A 17,286-nucleotide genomic window follows, 5' to 3' on the forward strand; every position below is an offset into this window, starting at 1 on the left:
TCAACATAAACTGCCCCTTTCAGCCTAAAATAGCACTTGACATTGTCAGTTTTAATGGTGAGGGGCTCTCTGCAGAGAGGGTTGATGTTCTATCTTACATGTAGGATGGATGTTGCATGCTTGCAAGAGACCAAGACACACAGCAGCACAATTCCCTGGCGTGCATATGGCTCCAACACCAAAAGCAACATCTATGGCACCACAGTACTTAGACGCGATAAAAAAAGGGGTGAAAAACACTGCTGTGAAACACCATTTACTCTAGTTCATACCGGCAAGTGACTTATGCCCCATGCTGCAGAGAAAGGTGAAAAATCTCAGGGTCTCTGCCAGTCTGACCCACCCCAAATATGGTGACCAGTAAGACCCTGAGCATGTGGGCAAGACCCACCAGCTAGACATGTGGGAAAGAATTCTCTGTAGTAACTTGGAACGCTCCCCATCTAGTGTTCCATCTCTGGCAGTTGGAGATATTTGCTAATAGCAGTGGCAGATGGGTCATATGCCATTATAGGCAACCTCATTATAACATCCCCACTGTGAACTTATCAAGGTGTTATAATGAAGTATTTTTTCCATGTTTAGAGACGTATGAAAGCTGCAAACTTGGTGCTCCATGCTGGTAATGCAGAGGGTAAATGCATCAAGATCTCTTGGAGTACCAGTTAACAAATGCAGACAAGTTAAAAGTTGTGCATTGCTTTCAGATGGACCAGGAAGAAGTGCCCAGGCTAGCTGCAACCCACTGGGGTTAGCACTATGTTATGTGAAGTTAGAGCCAGTGGATAGATGGCTTAGCAGAAAGGTCTGACATCCCTAGACTACTTGCACGTTCAATAACTATTAATCAATGGATGTTGACCATACGCAATTGATTGTGCACTTTCACTGCCGCCAGGTAACCCCCTGGGATTTCTCCATTCCTGCCTTTCACCAGCACAGATCTCCTCTTCTTTGCTTTGGAAGTGTAATGGCTGCCTCCTGGCATCAGCCTATAGTTGTTGTTGCTGTTGTACACAATACAATTAACGGGTTTTCCTCCATCCAGTGTTAAGATTGCTTGTCTAGTAAGAGATTACGATCTGTTAATGCTGGAGGAAGCAGCCTTTATGAAGAGGAGCTGGAAGTTCACCAGTGCCCTCAGGGGGATCCTTTTGTGACTCCCAGCTTCCTAGAAGTGACCTGAAAGAGTTTACCCACTGGAGTGCACAAGATTTGCAGACACATCCTTCAGAAAGGGCCCAAGCAGCAAATTTTTAATCAGGATCTGAATCCAAACTTTCATAATGTCTGAGGGTGTTCTTAGATATTTCCAGGGCACCATCTTCATAGTAGCTCGGTGCCAATGGCCGAGATTGTGTTTTGCTTTGGGATGGTTTTTAACTTGTGCTATTTCATGGACATTGTTAAAACAAAGATGAAAAGTTAGTTCAAAGTGTTGAGGCACTTACAAGGCAACGCTCTCTTGTTGGCAGGGATGGGCGTTTTGCTTGAGTTTAGGGGCTCAAAACTGTTTTGTTTTTTTTTTCCCCAAGTGGGGAACTACCAGCTAAGGATCATTGCTGGTGAAATAATATCCTTTATCTTTGTGTCCAAAGGTCAAACCTCCATATAGTGGCTTATTTATGGGTGGAAGTAAGTGCTTCAGTGGAGATAAAAATCAAGCTAATGAGTTGGCTTGATGTGGCCATTTTCAAAAAGCAGTATAAATAAACCACTAAAAAGGCCAGAAGGTGGGTCCAGTCATCAGTTTGCTCAATGTGCAAGTGCAGGGGCCGTACACTGTGACTTGCTCTAAACAGATTTAGTGAGCGAAAGCTATAGTGAGCAGCATCCTTTGAACCTCCCCATTCCAGGAGGATCCTGGGATGAAGGGATTCTTTCTATTCACCTTTCAGAAACTTCCCAGTTTTTTTTTTAAAAAGGGGGGGGGGGCAGAAGCCTTGTTCTTAACTCCTGGAATTAGTCCTGGGAATGCTATCTATAAATATTTAAGGCTTTAAAATAATGGTGGTTCACAAGTTGATACAGAATAACATCATGTAGCCCTACCATAAACAGAGGGTTGAGAATGTCTGAGGTATTGCTCTTTGCCCTGTTCTTAGAGCAAGTTCTAGGGGCAGGTAAGCAGGGCAGTTGCCCCAGGGTGCCAACTTTTAGGGGGTGCTGTTCCACTCAACTGGTTTTTGCTTCATTCTTCTTATTGACCTTCTTGTCTTGGCTGTTTTGGCGGGAGGGGCAGTGTCTGCCCTGGCCAGAAAAATGCCTAGCGCTGCTCCTGTCTGTGCTTAGACTCCTTCTCTCCATAGAGAATGTGTGCATGAAGGGATTGTCATGGCATTGATTTGCAAACCAGTATTTAAAGGGGCTAGCGCCTCAGCTCTGCTCAGCTTGGGATCAGAAAAGGATGGGGCCAAAAAAAAAAGCTTGAAGTTACCCCTGTGCCCTTGGTCCTATGACCAGTTTGGTGCAACTTGGAGCAATCTCCAGGGCCCAGTGGCACAAGGGGTTATTCTGCAGCCAGGGACTCTGAAGTGCTCTGGTTATGCACTTGATATGCTACCTCGGCCAGGGCTGCAAAGGAAATGTAGGGCTGTCTAGGGTGGCACTGGAACACGAGAGCAGCGGTTCTCCAAACTTTAGTAACCCAAGGACCCTCATTTTGATTTAAAATTTTGCCACCGACTCCCAAGCCCTCTGCTCAGCCCCACCCCACCTCTTCCTGCCCCTGCCCCTTCTCCTCTCCCTCCCAGCACTTGGGGGAGAGGAGTTGATCGTGGGGTCTGCAGACCCCCTGGAGTACCCTCACAGACCCCAGTTTGAGAGACACTGCACTAGAGGATTATTCCCCTACATCACAGGAACCCTCAGCAGACTACTTAAACCAGGTCTGTCTGCTTTGTGCTATAGGAGTGACATGAGGCAGATTTACCAGGGATATGGAGCATCTAGCCCCTGTCCCTAATGGCACAATAGGCAATAATTCTGCCCCATGTTCAGCTGTCGCATTGAATACAAGGCACAGAAAGCTACATAGGACTGTTTGTTGGAGGTGTTTGAAAAAAGCCCATATAGCCGCTTACCATTCTGCAGAAAACCTTCTACAGATGTGACTTATTCCTGAATCTTTTAACCTTCATATGTTCTTATGACTCACAATCTCTCCTGTCCTACTTCAGAAGGAAGAAAATAGGCTAAAACACTTGCATCCTTTCTCTAGCAAACACATGCTAGCAAATCACAACCGCCTTATGTTGGTGTCTACGTTACTGGCAGTGGCTACTGTTCACCAGAAAAGCCTGGTGAGTAAAGTAATTGAGTGGGTCTTTTCCCCAAAGAGGGTCCTTGATTAGAAGGTAAATGCAGTAGTGAGTCACTCTGCAGGCATATTTTTCTGTTTTTCATGTGTTTGCGGGGGCATCTAAACAATATGATTACAGCTGGTCAAAAATGTTTCTTATGGACCAGCTTTCCATCAGAATCTTCTAATTCAATGGAATCAACACATTCCACGGGAATGTCTGTTCTGTCAAAATGTTCAATGGAAGGCAGGCTGGCTAGCTGACTGGCCAGTCTGCCTGTTTGGTTTCTTGCCAGGCTGTGGGCAGGTTGCCCAGTCTCCCTGGACTTCCTTGGCTGCTCATCTGCCCACCTAGCCAGCTCCTATACAACTGTAGTGATAACTTTCTGTGCCAGACAAGATAGCCATTTAAACATGAGAAGTGAAGCCTTTTGCAGGGTTTTATTTGAGAAAACACCCAGAAACTTGTAATAAAACAAGTTGGGCTTGTTGTTTTCTCCATCTTTGTATCTGTGGATTGTGCCTTGAGATCGTAAAGTTTCCTCCAATGGGAAATAATGCCTTTAGCATTTGGCTTTAGGCATTATCCTCGCTTTGTCATTTTTCTGTCACCCCAAGCAATATGTTGTATAGCTGCTGTTTTCAAAACCAGCCCTTCCCTCCCCTGCGTTAACTATAGCTTTGCTGCTGGAAATGCTCTGATGAAAAGTTTGGATGCTGCTATTATGAATGTCATGCATCATGGGCCAATACATATTTTTGTACTTTAATTCCATGTTATGCACGATCACTAGCTTAATAGTCTAATATAAATGCTGTCTGTGGGGCAGACTATCATACTGTATTGATATGGCTGAACAATAAATATTTCTGTGCAAATAGTGAAATATATTCTATATGTTGCAAAGCATGTCCCTAGTGCCACACCTGCAACTCCTTGTTAGGGCCAATGACTGCGAGACAACTGTCTCGCATGTACCATCACAAAGACATTGAAACCAAATTTCAACCCAGGCTCTGATGGTGGGCACACCTTTTGTGGTCATTTGCACAGGCAAGCTGGGAGTTGGGGCACACAACTCTCCAGTTTCTGTGTGCAAATGGCTTGCTGAGGTGTAAAATCTTTATGTACCCACTTCTGCAGGTGCAATCAGTTACATGCATAGAACTGGACACCAATGTTGCCCTTTAAATACTGAACTTTTATGACTCATTTGGTTGCTTTTCAGGATAAATCTATTTTCTGCAGTGTTTGCTATGTAACTTTCATATATAATTAAATGCATTGCCTGATTTGTCTGAATGTCTTGCAAATTTCACTTACCAACCTATAATAGAGCTCTTTAGCAATGGTGGATCTCTTTCCTACCAATATGATCTTAGGTGAAATTAGTACCTTTTAAATTTGGCCAACAAGATCTGTTTGTACTCTAAATGTTGTGTTATGTCAAGTATTTAAATGTGCTACCCAGTGCTGACAGGAGTCAGGTCATGGATTACTGATTTTCAACTATGGCACATGCTGCAGGCTATAAAAGAACTGAGCCACTGAGAAAGTATCTGAAACACCAATTTTCTGGCAAGTGCTACATATCCAATGGGGTTACATTCATATTTCAATATTTAATTCTTACAGGTAAATTGGGCCCAAGGATGTTGTCCGATGCACATAGATTACCAAATGAAAGGTGGTTAATGAATATAAAATATGCCAAGATTAAGCCAAAAAGGGGAACGAAGACAATCCTTAGTCAGACTGGTAAGTGGTACCTTTTGGAATAATGTTTGTGAAACATACAATCAGCTGTGCTAATAACCTTTGCTGTGTGGTCTTCCCTGATAGCGGTTAATTAAGCATTAAGAGGGGCATTGTATTCATCAGAGGCAGGAATACACAAGAATAAACACAAGAATACCATTCTGCGATAAGGTTCTCGAACTGTGGTAACACTTGTCTTGAAATCCTGTTGATCCTTCTGCTTACAAACAGGATATGGTGGTTTAGCTCAGTAGGCAAATATAGATAGTTTGGAAACTGAAAAAGTTCCCATTTCACAACAGCTCTCAGCCCTGTGTGAGCAATTGCTTATCTGATCTGTGCTTAGCTTTGGTTTTGTCCTTCCGCTCGCCGCCTTTCAATTTTCTCTCAATAGCTGTTGACACTAAGGAAGAAGCTCAATATTTCTACTGAACAGAAACCTTCGCATCATGAAAACCACCTTTGTTACTGATGCTGCCTTTAGCAGGCTCAACTGAAGAGGAAGAGATTGAATAGGCTTTGGAAACTGAACTAGGGTTGCTCCATCAATGTAAGAATTGAGGAAACAGTTTGGGGGAATTTTAAACTGCCGACCATGATGTTTGGTACCCTGACTAAGGCTGAGGTGGTACTTGACTCCTCTCATTGTCTGAGTTCAATCAGACTATTCCTGGAGTAAGGTTCTACACAGTTGAAGGAAGGGTATCAGTCTGGTCCTCTAGTAATAGAATGATACTCCACCCTTCCATCTGAAGATCTCAAAGTGCTTTATCAACATTAGTGAATTAAGCTTCACTGTCCTCCTGTGATAAGTATTATACCCATTTTACAGATAAGGAGATGTAGGCACAGAGAAATTAAGCTGACACAATGTGGTAGAACCAGGAATAAAACCCAGGTTTTCTGATTTCCAGCTGTATTCTTTCATCACAGGATCCTTCCTCCCCAGCAAGAGGCTAAAATACTTCTCCCCTTCACTGGCAGCTGGATAGGAGTATGGTGTAAAACTTGTATGATGGCCATGTACACCTGAGTGACTCAGTACACAAAGCGAATTCCCAAGTGGCCACATCTACCGGGTGAATGTAAATTGTGTGCTGAAGTGATTGGGGGAAGAGGCCCCCATTTTTTTCAGGCTGCTTGATGACTCAGGCAAACATCTCTACCTCCGTTACCCTGCAGAACGTGGTTCACATGTAATCTTGACAATTTAATAAAGGCTTGAGAATTAAATTTTCTCTAAGTGAAAGTTTAGATGCTGGATCACAAAACAGTCAAACAGCCAGGGCCTAGAGCTGCTGTAAACTGGCCCAACTTGACCCATGATCTTAATCAAGACTCTTCAGCATGAAAGACATCTCTGCATTTTGTAGATCGACTGAAATATCAAGGAGCCAACAGTACTGTTTCACAGCTTTGCTGGCCCCATTCCTATTTTTCCACCAGAACATGTCTGTATAAATTAGCATGCCATGGCCTTTTACACCGTTCCTCACATAATTTTTCATAAAACTGCAACATAAGTGCTGCGTGTAATGAGTCCCAGCGTTGCTTTGTGCACTTTCTAAGCATAATCCTATAGTATCTGCTAAGCATCACAATCTGTTCCATAAATATAAATGCTTTACTGGCTTACAAAAGAGGTGCAGATGTAGAATTGGCAGAGGTGATTGGAAAAGCAACCAAAGTTATCTGTGCGTTAGCCAGATTTTCCCCCTTAGTTAAATGGTAACCTGCTGGAGTTGGTAGAAGCTCAGAAGTAGTACTGACTTAAAACACAAGTCATTCATCTCTGAGAGGGTTGGGTAAACATCTGTATTTGGCAGCCAATGAAATATGTTTCCTCCTAGCCCATGTGACAGCCTGAACTATCCAATATGACTGGGAGAGGCTCAGCTCATGACTACAGGTGGCTGGAACCTGGATGTTCTAAACTTCAAAAACCCAAAGTTGAAACTCAGTTGAAAACACAGATGAGCCCAAAATGAAAGCAAACCCCTGGACTGAAGTCCCACAGAAACACTAGATATCTAGACCCAGAGTTTCTGACTCAGGCCCTTCTTTAATGGAACCTACAGTTCATATCAAAGGATTCACTTTACTGTGGCTTCAATATGACACTGCAAATAGACCTAGGTTTCTAAATAGAGCAGCAGGTCGCCAATGAGGTTTGGTTTGAAATGGGCTAGTGGATTTTCTGTCAAAATCATTTCCATGACTATAAAGATCAAGAAGGTTGGGGTTCAGACACTTTTTTTTTTTTCCCCATGTCTAAATCTCACTTGCCAAACCTATATGCAAGCTTCAGGTGTGCCTTCCTCACATGGATTCACTAGGACTGGCAGGGAAACTGTTGCTGTGCAGGTTTAGTAAAGAAAGAGAAGCCATTTTAGAGAGTGCAGAGAGCAAACTAAGCTTGCTTTTTAGGCTCACTCTTTAATGCTAGGAGTGGAGGAGAGGAATGGTGCAGGGGGAGTGTGGAAGGAGAAGGCTGGAAGGTTATGGGGAGCATGGAAAAGAGGATCAGCCAAGTGCATATCCTGGTACAGTTGGTCACCAGGATAAAGCTCTGCCTTGGCTGTTCTCTGTGCTCTGGGACCATTTTGCAGCAGGATGTACCGAGGGCAGTGTCACCTGCAGTTGCTTCCTCAAAAAGGTGACTGGTGGTCCAAGGAAGTGCTAATTAAACACCATGCAGAGGTGTTGGATGGGCAGGGCAGTCATGGCCTGGGGTGCCAGGACAATGCAGCTGACAAGAATTGCTGTGTAGGTATGAATTGCCCCTACTATATACAGCCATAACAATGTCTGGTTGCTGCTGAGGTTGGGGGCACTGGCTGAGCCTGGACTTAGAGCTAGGGAAGGCTTTATTTGAAAAGCCACAACAGTAATATGTGCTGCAATGAAGCTAAATATTAAAACAGTTGGTTTCCACTAAGTGACTGAATTAAAAATACCAGCTAACCTATGTGGCAGGGGGCCAGTCCAACACAATAGCTAGGATAAAATGTTCTTTCTAAGCCTGGGTTAGGGAGCTCAGCATAAAGCACAGCATCTCTGAGCAATCAAGTGATATTGCTTCTGCCAGCTTTGCAAAGCATAGAGTGGGCTCAGCCAACCAGTGAGAGCATGACTGCTTCCATGTGACTTTAGGAAGCCACCATAGATGAGACATTAAATGTACCAACAAACAGCTTCAGCACCTCCAGAAAAGCTTGTCTAACCCTGAAGAAAAATCTGGCTGTCTTCTGGGAACATGAGTCAAACTCAAACCAAGGCTGAGTTTAGGTGCATTTGAAATTAGTTGAATGTTCAACCACTTCTGGAAGAATCTGGGTTTCAAGTCTGTAACAAAACCATAAGCCAGGCAAGGTGTATGTAGTTCAGGATTTTTGTCTGCTCAGGACTAGAGTAGCAAGGTATTATAGGTTATGTCGAAGATCCATTAACAGAGCTGCTGGGAACCTCAGACAGCATACCTGGAACTATCTAATGCGATCAACTTTTGATATAGTCAACATCAGCCATCACTGTTAGTTGAAAATCGGGTACCATCCATGACCATGATGGATATCGTAAAGCCTTTTTGTTGCTAGTTAGACTATAACCCCCTCTGGTGAGCAATAAGATTGTAATTGATTCATTCTAATTAAAAAGAAAAGGAGTACTTGTGGCACCTTAGAGACTAACAAATTTATTAGAGCATAAGCTTTCGTGAGCTACAGCTCACTTCATCGGATGCATTACTAAGTGAGCTGTAGCTCACGAAAGCTTATGCTCTAATAAATTTGTTAGTCTCTAAGGTGCCACAAGTACTCCTTTTCTTTTTGCGAATACAGACTAACACGGCTGCTACTCTGAATTCTAATTAAAGTTGAAGCAATTATAATTTTTGTAGCACACCTTGGTCCTTGACAACCAATGACTGTCTGTCTGGTGGTCGTTGTCGTTGATCCTTTGGGGTAAAGGATGATCTCTTCCACAGGCTTTATTTTTTTTTATGGACCCTTTGGTGACCGAGGAGTCTAATCTGAGTCTCAAACCCATTGTCTACAACATCTACCAATGTTGGAAGGCAGGGTTAGGCCACGATTGCTGCATGACAGTTTTCTGTCCTTTTTTCTTTTCTGGCTTTTTTCTGCAGCCAGGGCAATGCCATTTTCCCTCAAAGTGGTCGTTCCTTTGCCAAGTCTTTGCCAGTTAGCCCTTTCCTGGGCTACTGTCTCCCAGAGTGTGGTGTCGATGCCACATTTCTTGTTTGTCTTGTGAGTGTCTTTAAAGCACTTCTTTTGGTCTCCCCGATTCCTTTCCCCTTTGAGTTGGGTGTACAGCAATTGTTTTGATAGGTGCGCATCGGACATGCGTACACAGTGCCCACTCTATCTCAGTTGGTGCTGGATAATCAGGGCCTCAGTACAGAAGGTGTTGGCCTCCGTGAGGATACTGACATTAGAGTGGCGATCCTCCCATTTTATGTTGAGGATCTACCAAAGAAAGTGCTGGTGCTGGCGTTCCAGGTTTTTCAGGTGTTGTCTGTAAGTCACCCAAGTCTCCCAGCCATAAGTGAGTGTTAGGATTACCACTGCTTTATAAACGAAAAGTCTAGTGTCTTCTAATGTGGTGGTTGAATGCTCATTGAGACAGTCTGCCAAAGGCAAGGCTAGCGCAGCAAATTCTGCACTGAATCTCGACATCTCTCTGCCCGCCCTCTGTGAGGGATGGCTGCTAAGGTAGGCAATGTGTTCTAAGTTTTCCAGTTCTTCTCTGTCAGTGTAGAACTTCCTTGCTGGGTCTCATGATTTGACCAGGAGCTGGCTGGTGGAGAACTTTTGATTTGCTGATGTTCAGGGTTAACCCTGGGTTTTTGTAAGGTTCACAGTTAAGGGCTGGATATTGCCATGCTATAAAATGTTCCTTCTAAAAGCTCTAGTCTTGGACTAAATTCAGCCCTGGAATAAGCCGACTGAAACCAATAGAGTTGCAATTGCTAAATATGGGCCAGTATATGTTTTAAACACGCAACTCTCTAGTTTTTACAAGCTCATACACATGCAAAGCGACTCCAAGATAATCAGCATTGAAAATGTTGTTTCTCTTGGAAACTGTTTACATAACATTTAAATGGCACATTTAAACCAAGGTTTGTTTATACAGAGAGACTGTCATGCCAACTAGCAAAGCAATTTTACTTTTTTGGCAGATAGGAATGAAATCACAGCCTCCATTTTTACTATCCTGCGCTCCACCCTGCCATATACAATGGTTTGCAGCTTTGCAGTTAAGAGGATTCCAGTGGTGCCCTATCATGCCACTAGAGTTCAACTTGTCAGCATTTCCAGGACCAAATCTCTCTTCAAGAGGCTTGTAACTCCTCATAAAAACTGTACTTTGAGCTGAAAATTGGCCTTGTGCATGGGGAACAACCTTCCTTTATTGAATTTGAAATAAAATTCTCAGATTTTTTTTAAACACCTACTTCTATCTCAAATCAGTTTTTTTTTTTTTTTTTTTTTTTTTTTTTAGAAACCTTTCCAGGATGTTGTTTCAGAAACTGGGAGGAAGGGGAATGAGGTGATTTTATTTAGAAATGCAGTTTTCTGGGCCTACTCACGTTACATTTTCTCAGTGAATGATTCTTGAAGAGTTTGAGCTTGCAGACTGAACACTGAGCATAGATGTGTTGGGGACCATTGCCATGTCACTTCAGTGATTGGTTATGTGCAGAAATCCCCTTCAAGTGCACACGCACAGTCAATTATCTCAAATTACCATAATTGCGGTGGACTAAGAAGGATTTATATGATACACTAACTTTATTGCTTGGGATTTACAAAACAAATGAAGTGTAGGAAACAATCCTGGGGCAGATGGGAAGGTGCCCTATGACATCCCCCAGGGTACAATCTGGACTGTGGAACCCCTGTGCCCTCTCTCAATCTCCTGCCAGGCTGTCTTCTACATTGTTATGCTAGTGAACAGCAAACCGCTCCAGGCTCTGTTCACTCAGCCATCCACGTACAGAGGCACACCCAGCAAACTTACATGAAGTCTCTCTTAGCCACTTGTGAACTGCATACAGGGAGACCCCAGCAAATTCCTCCAGCCTTGCAACCCAGAAACATGCATCTTGTTCTCCAAGTTCTTTGTGATCAATGCAAGATCATTAATTAGTTCGCCACTCCTTCAAAGTGTAGTGGACATGCCCCAGTTTCTGTAATCTGAGCAGATCCCATAAGCACTTTAGACAAACTCATTGGTTTAGATTAAACATCAAAACAAATCTATTTACTAGAGAGAGACTAAGTGGTATTGGCATAGAAGATTAGAATTGGTTACAAAAAGAAATAAAATAGGAAAATGGCAATCTAAATCCAGAACGTTACCAGACTAGTAATTCTAAAAGCAAAACTTCACAGCCGTTCCTGCTAACTGGAACACCTTCTACTTAGGTCCAGCCCTTCCCACAGTCTCAATGGAGATTGGTTTTCCAGACTCTCTTGCTCCCTTGTGTAGAGATCAGAAGGAAGAGGCAGGTCCCCTGGTGACATCACTGTCCCTCACTGATACTTTTCTCCAGGTGCTGGAAAAATTCATGCTGTATCGGGTTAGGCAGCCCACATGGTGTGTGTGAGCTGCTTACCATCCTTGATTATGAATTGCAAACTTTTGCTCACACCTTTTGTCTATGTGAGGCCTCTAGGTATGGCCTTGGTATGTGACCTCTGTTTTCAAGGTTTTGTCCTCTGAGGGACAAGTCTGTGGGTGTTTCCCAGACTCGCATGTTTCCATAATGAACATATGGCAAAACTTCATAGGCACAGCTACATGCATTTCAACAGAATAATGAGGTTCATCAAATTCAACTTTTCAAATGATAGTTCTCAAGGCATACTTTGTACAACACAAAACCTATCATCATTATCATAACAGTGGTGAATATGTGGTGTGACAGGGTCAGGCCAGATGGATACAAGAGTGCTTTTTTTTTTTTTTAAATGAAGGCAGGTATTTTAGCTGGAGGATAAGCAGGTCCCTTTTCCCTTGGTAACTGAATGGAGGTTACTCAGGATACCTGGAGCCAATCAAGGGCCTGCCAGAACCTGTTAAAAAGCCTCCCCCCAGCCAGATAGGGGTATGTGATAGGAGTTGTGGGAGAAAAGCACGCTATTGGAGACCTGGGCAGTGCAGATGCTGACACACACCACGAGGGAAAACCCCACAGGTACAGAGGTGAAGGATAGGGGAAACCCTACCCAACAGGGCAAACAGCCCTTCCAGGCCCCAGAGGTCTGAGGGGAGAGACTGAACTGGGTCCCTGGTTTGTTGCCACCATGCCTACCAGAGATTAAGGCTCCCCTCCCTCTCCCCCGTCAGGGAGGCCAGGAGGAACCCTGCTTAAACAAGGTATGGACAGCAAGCCCAGATGCGTGGGGAAATTCTGAGGTAGAGAAATGCCCCGGCCCACTGCTAAGTGGAAGCACAGAACCCACCGAGGCAGAGAAGGAGCTCTGGTACAGAGGGTAATGTGGGGTACAGTCTGTCACAGCCCCTAGAATGGGTTAGATAACCTCATCCCAATACGCAATGGCAAATGCTCATTAACTTTAATGGAAGCAGGATCAGGACTAGAGGCTTATGAGACTAATGGAGTGGCATTTACTTTGTATGTGATATGGCTTTCAATGCATTTTAACTCCGTGCCATGAGGTTACAATTCCTCAAAGTACCCTTCCTCTCAGCACTGATAGCTCGCATCTTCAAAGGCCAGGCAGTCCAAAAAAAAAAAAAAAAAAAAAAACCTCCAGAAGGATTCTGGGTGATGTTCACCCTTGGGGGGGAAAATGCATGCGCCCATGAAAAGATATGCACTGTGCATATGCCACATAGTATCAACAGTGGGAGCATTTTTTAAACACTAGAAGCCTCACTGAAAAGGCATCCTACAGCTGTCTTCTCTTTTCCAGTAATAAATCCCCAAGGACGTTCTACATAAGAGAGTTGCACTGATTTAATTAAACTAGGGTTGGGTTTTTTGTTTTGTTTGGTTTTTTTTTACACCATACTGTATAAAAGCTTTAGTCATAGATCTGGATCCCATTGCGCTTTGGTTCTGTATAAACGGGTGTAATCCCCTGGCATGAGCACTCTGATTTTTGGTAGGGGCATCTTATGTTGATTGGGAATACACTTAGGCTAAATCAACAAAGTGCTGTGAAACCTAATTCAGAGTTGGGGCAGAAATGCGGTGGGGGAAGGGAGGGTTTGCACTAACGCAACTAAATGCAGTGCAGCTTTCTCATGTGGACAAGTGACCCATGGACAGATGAGGCCTACATTTTCGAGAGACTGATATGGATGGCTCATTTCTTGGGTGCCCAGCTTGAAACACCAAGGGACTTGACTTTCAGAGGGCGTAGTTGGACGATACTTCCTGAAAATCATGCCTTTTAAAAGTCTCAAGTTGGACACCCAAAAATTGAGGTACCCGCAATTATTTGTCACTCTTCCAGATGTAGGCCTGGATTTCTCCAGGTGTATAATCACTGACTGTATACTGTAGGGTTCACAGATGAAATAATGGATAGAGCTCTAAGTGGAAAGAGGCATGTATATTTGTGTAGTGTACCACACCCAGTAGTGGATCTGATTGTTAGATACGGCAGTGCTCTCACAAAATAAATATTAAAAGAGAGAAAACAAATGCATATATGCAAAATTCTGTTTCCATGCACAAATATGCAAAACAATGAACGTATCGTTGCTTCTATTGAGACCATAATCATTCTAGATAAGGTATCTGTTCCCAGGAACTTGCCACTGGAGCATACAGTTGTTGACTTTGCAACTAGTTTAACAGATTATTCTTATTTTTAAAACTGGACAAGATTAAAACTCTGAATATAGATACACTGCAGACGGTAGGAGCCAGCAGGATTCTGAAGCCTGTAGCAGCTGTCAGTGTGCAAGGCTTTTAAACTGTGAGCCACTCAGACTAATCTTTTAAATTGATGCTATGCAGGGAAAATCTAGGATTTTACAAAAACTGGTATTTTTTTTTTCCTTTGGGAGACGAGGGTTGTTCGTTTTATCTGTAGGGTGAATGCAACAGCAGTTTCATTTGACACTGCTGACTGACTTGAGAAACCAGACTTACTAAGAGAATAGCAGCCTAAAGACTCGGGTTGAAAAACAACAAATGTCCAATCTTTTTACTGCTATTGAAGAAATAACATAGTACAGCAATAGCCAGAGGCTTCAAATTAAATCAAATACATGAACAATATCTGTGGGTAACCTGGCTTCTTTTAATGAGTGAGGTGTAGTGAAAGATGTGTGCAGCCAATGTATCTTTGCTACTGGAGAAACTTGCTGTTGTGCAGAATTCTTCATGAGCTAATTAGCACCTCAGAAAGTGAGCTTGTGCCTTTATAAGAGACAGAGGAATTAACTAATGTAGCTCCCCTCTAGCCATGAATTCGCTTTTGCCAGAAGTAAGCACAGCGAAGAGCAGAGTTGTTTCTAGGGCCATGCTTGCATGTAGAACCCTGTTTAGTATACGGTGCTGTAAATATTACATTAGAACCACTAGGGAGGCCAGAATGGTCCAGCCCTAGGGCTTAAAATAAAGAGAGAAGAAATTTTGGCATGAGTCGAAGTGAAGAGTAAAGTATATTCTGTTTTCAAACTTCTCTTCTCTCCTCTAAAGCTTTGACACTCCCTGTCCCTATTTGTGTGATTATTTCATACCAAAACTTGCTACACTCTAGCAGTATAGATCTGTATTTCTAGTTACAGTAGAGCCTCAGTTATGAACACATCAGGAATGGAGGTTGTTCGTAACACTGAAATGTTCGTAACTTTGAACAAAACATTACGGTTCTTTCAAAAGTTTATAGCTGAACATTGATTGAATACAGCTTTGAAACTTTACTATGCAGAAGAAAAATGCTGCTTTTAACCATCTTAATTTAAATGAAACAAGCACAAAAACAGTTTCCTTAACCTTGTCAAATCTTTTTTAAACTTTCTCTTTATTTTTAGTAGCTCACATATAATACACTACTGTATTGTATTTGCTTTGGGGGGGCCCCTCTGCTGCTGCCGGATTGTGTACTTCCGGTTCCAAATGAGGGGTGTGGTTGACCAGTGAGTTCATAACTCTGGTGTTTAAAATATTGAGGTTCTACTGTAAAGTGGACTTTGCCTTTGAGGCCACCCCAGGAAAGTTAACTGGCTGGATCTGGGCTTGGTACATACAGAGTGGTCTCCAAGTAGCATGTTTGTTGGAATCTCCTGGACTGTCTATGCTAGTTGTTTGGGTCTAATACTACATCATGAATTAGGGTGTCATTATCCACAACTCTGGTAGGAGATGGGTGACCAGATGAATTCTGCTCTGTTACTTGGTAACACAGGAACACTATGGGAGATGTTCACTATTGGCATAAACAGACACATCTGTGCTTAAGTCAGAAATTGCACCAGTGTAAATGAGAACAGTTAGTCCCCGTGTTCATAACTGAAGCAGACAGTGTTCACTTACAGGCTTATCTGAAGTCCGTGTCTTTTTGTTACCAATTGAAAAAGAAACTGTAGAATAGGTTTGATTTGTCTAAGGTACTCTGACTCTGAATTAGATCGAAAGTGAATCCAAAAGGAAAATAAAGACTTAGAAGTGAAATAATAATAAATGGATAGAAAAAACATAGCTGTATGCCTTGTTTTGACAACTATATGAAAGGATACTTTAATTTCCTTAGTGTAAGTGATACTAATGGAGGGAACAAAACAAAAATATAATCAGATGAAGCTTTCTGTACCAAATGTTAGGACTTGGTGAAAAAACACAATTAGGAGGAAAGGGCATGTGTGAGAACTGGATTTGGCCACTAATCTTTTCCACATTTGAAGCTGAAAAGGAGACAGCTCAAGAAATACTGTCAAATCTCTTGCTTTCAAAAACTGCAGTATGAGGTTTGGCTTCCCTTTGCCATATTCCAAATCACTAAGAACATTCCTTAAACGTGTTCAAAACAGAAAATGTTTTTCATTAAACTCCTCAAATTTTGCTCTGATTTAGATGGAAAATTTTCTAAGACAAAAGTACAGTAAAAATGGTAACCTAGTGAGTTTAATCAGGCAAAAGAGGCAGACAAAAGATAAAGCATATGTACTCACCTCAGTGTGTGTGTGTGTGTGTGTGTGTGTGTGTGTGTGTGTGTGATTTTGAGACACAAATCCCATTAATATAACTAGGAGCAATAGAATGACTCTATTTCTATGCCTAGAAAGAAAATTATACCCTTTAGTCTGCCCAGATGCCAAATATAAAAGTCTGGAAGCTGGACCTCTTCTGATTCCCTTGTGAGTCACCAGTTATCCTCACAGCCGAGCACCAATGATTACTGTGATTTTTGTTTGTAATTAATCGCCATTACTACTGGGCCATGTGAAACCTTCTCTCCTTCCATCGAGCCCTGAGTGCACTTTTCTCTGACATTCTCAGCCCCAGTTGGCTGGCCAGGACTGGCAATCACCTGGGCTTCCTGCATGGCAGTGCAGATTGCTATCGCTGGGGCAGTGCTTCCCTTGAGCACCTTGGGTCTGGGCCCCACAAAATGGCTGAAATGTTGGCCCACCACCCACAATATCCCACAGTCCTTCTGCAATTTGGGTCACAGCTTCATTTTTATCCCTGTTGAGAAGGGCAAGTGGCTTCTGAAAGGGGATGTGGGAGGGGTGGAAGGATGGGGGTTGCTGCATGTGGAGAACTTGTTGAGTCAGTGGGGACGGGCTGGGTAAGGCGGCTTCGTGCTGTTATGTTGTGGAGTGGGATTGAGAAGACCACATGTGATACTGCTTTGCAACTGTTGGCAAACTGATGATATGGATCACGTTGAGCTGTGTGCTGAAAGCTTCAGCAAATGAGCTGTCTAGAGAGGAGAAAAGCCAGTGCATTGCACCCGAGGTGGAAGAACAGACAAACCTACCATAGTTCAGGTTTGGATTTTTATTTTCCTATGTGCCAGTTCTTGGTTAAGTGCATCGTCTCATCTTGTTGCTATAACATCTAATGGCAAAATAGTCCGAGCAAAGTTGGACTATGCCACAGGTATGTTATCCACTGAGGAAATCCATAAGAGAAGCATGGTGTGGGTGTAACACTAAAACCAGACCAGAATTTTCCCCAAAGGAAATGCATAGACTCTGGGAGGGATTCTCCAGC

At 43.0% G+C, this 17,286-nt stretch overlaps 1 long non-coding RNA gene across 1 annotated transcript in view; it reads left to right on the forward strand.

Annotated features, from left to right (window-relative positions):
* LOC119862697 overlaps window positions 1-17,286 on the forward strand; it is an 85,781-nt gene that overhangs the window by 33,029 nt on the left and 35,466 nt on the right. The window contains exon 3 of the long non-coding RNA XR_005295336.2: window positions 4,938-5,060. This is a non-coding gene — a long non-coding RNA (uncharacterized LOC119862697). The remainder of the gene's footprint in view (window positions 1-4,937; window positions 5,061-17,286) is intronic.

The sequence above is a fragment of the Dermochelys coriacea genome, chromosome 10 (assembly GCF_009764565.3).
Source record: "Dermochelys coriacea isolate rDerCor1 chromosome 10, rDerCor1.pri.v4, whole genome shotgun sequence".
Lineage (NCBI taxonomy): Eukaryota > Metazoa > Chordata > Testudines > Dermochelyidae > Dermochelys > Dermochelys coriacea.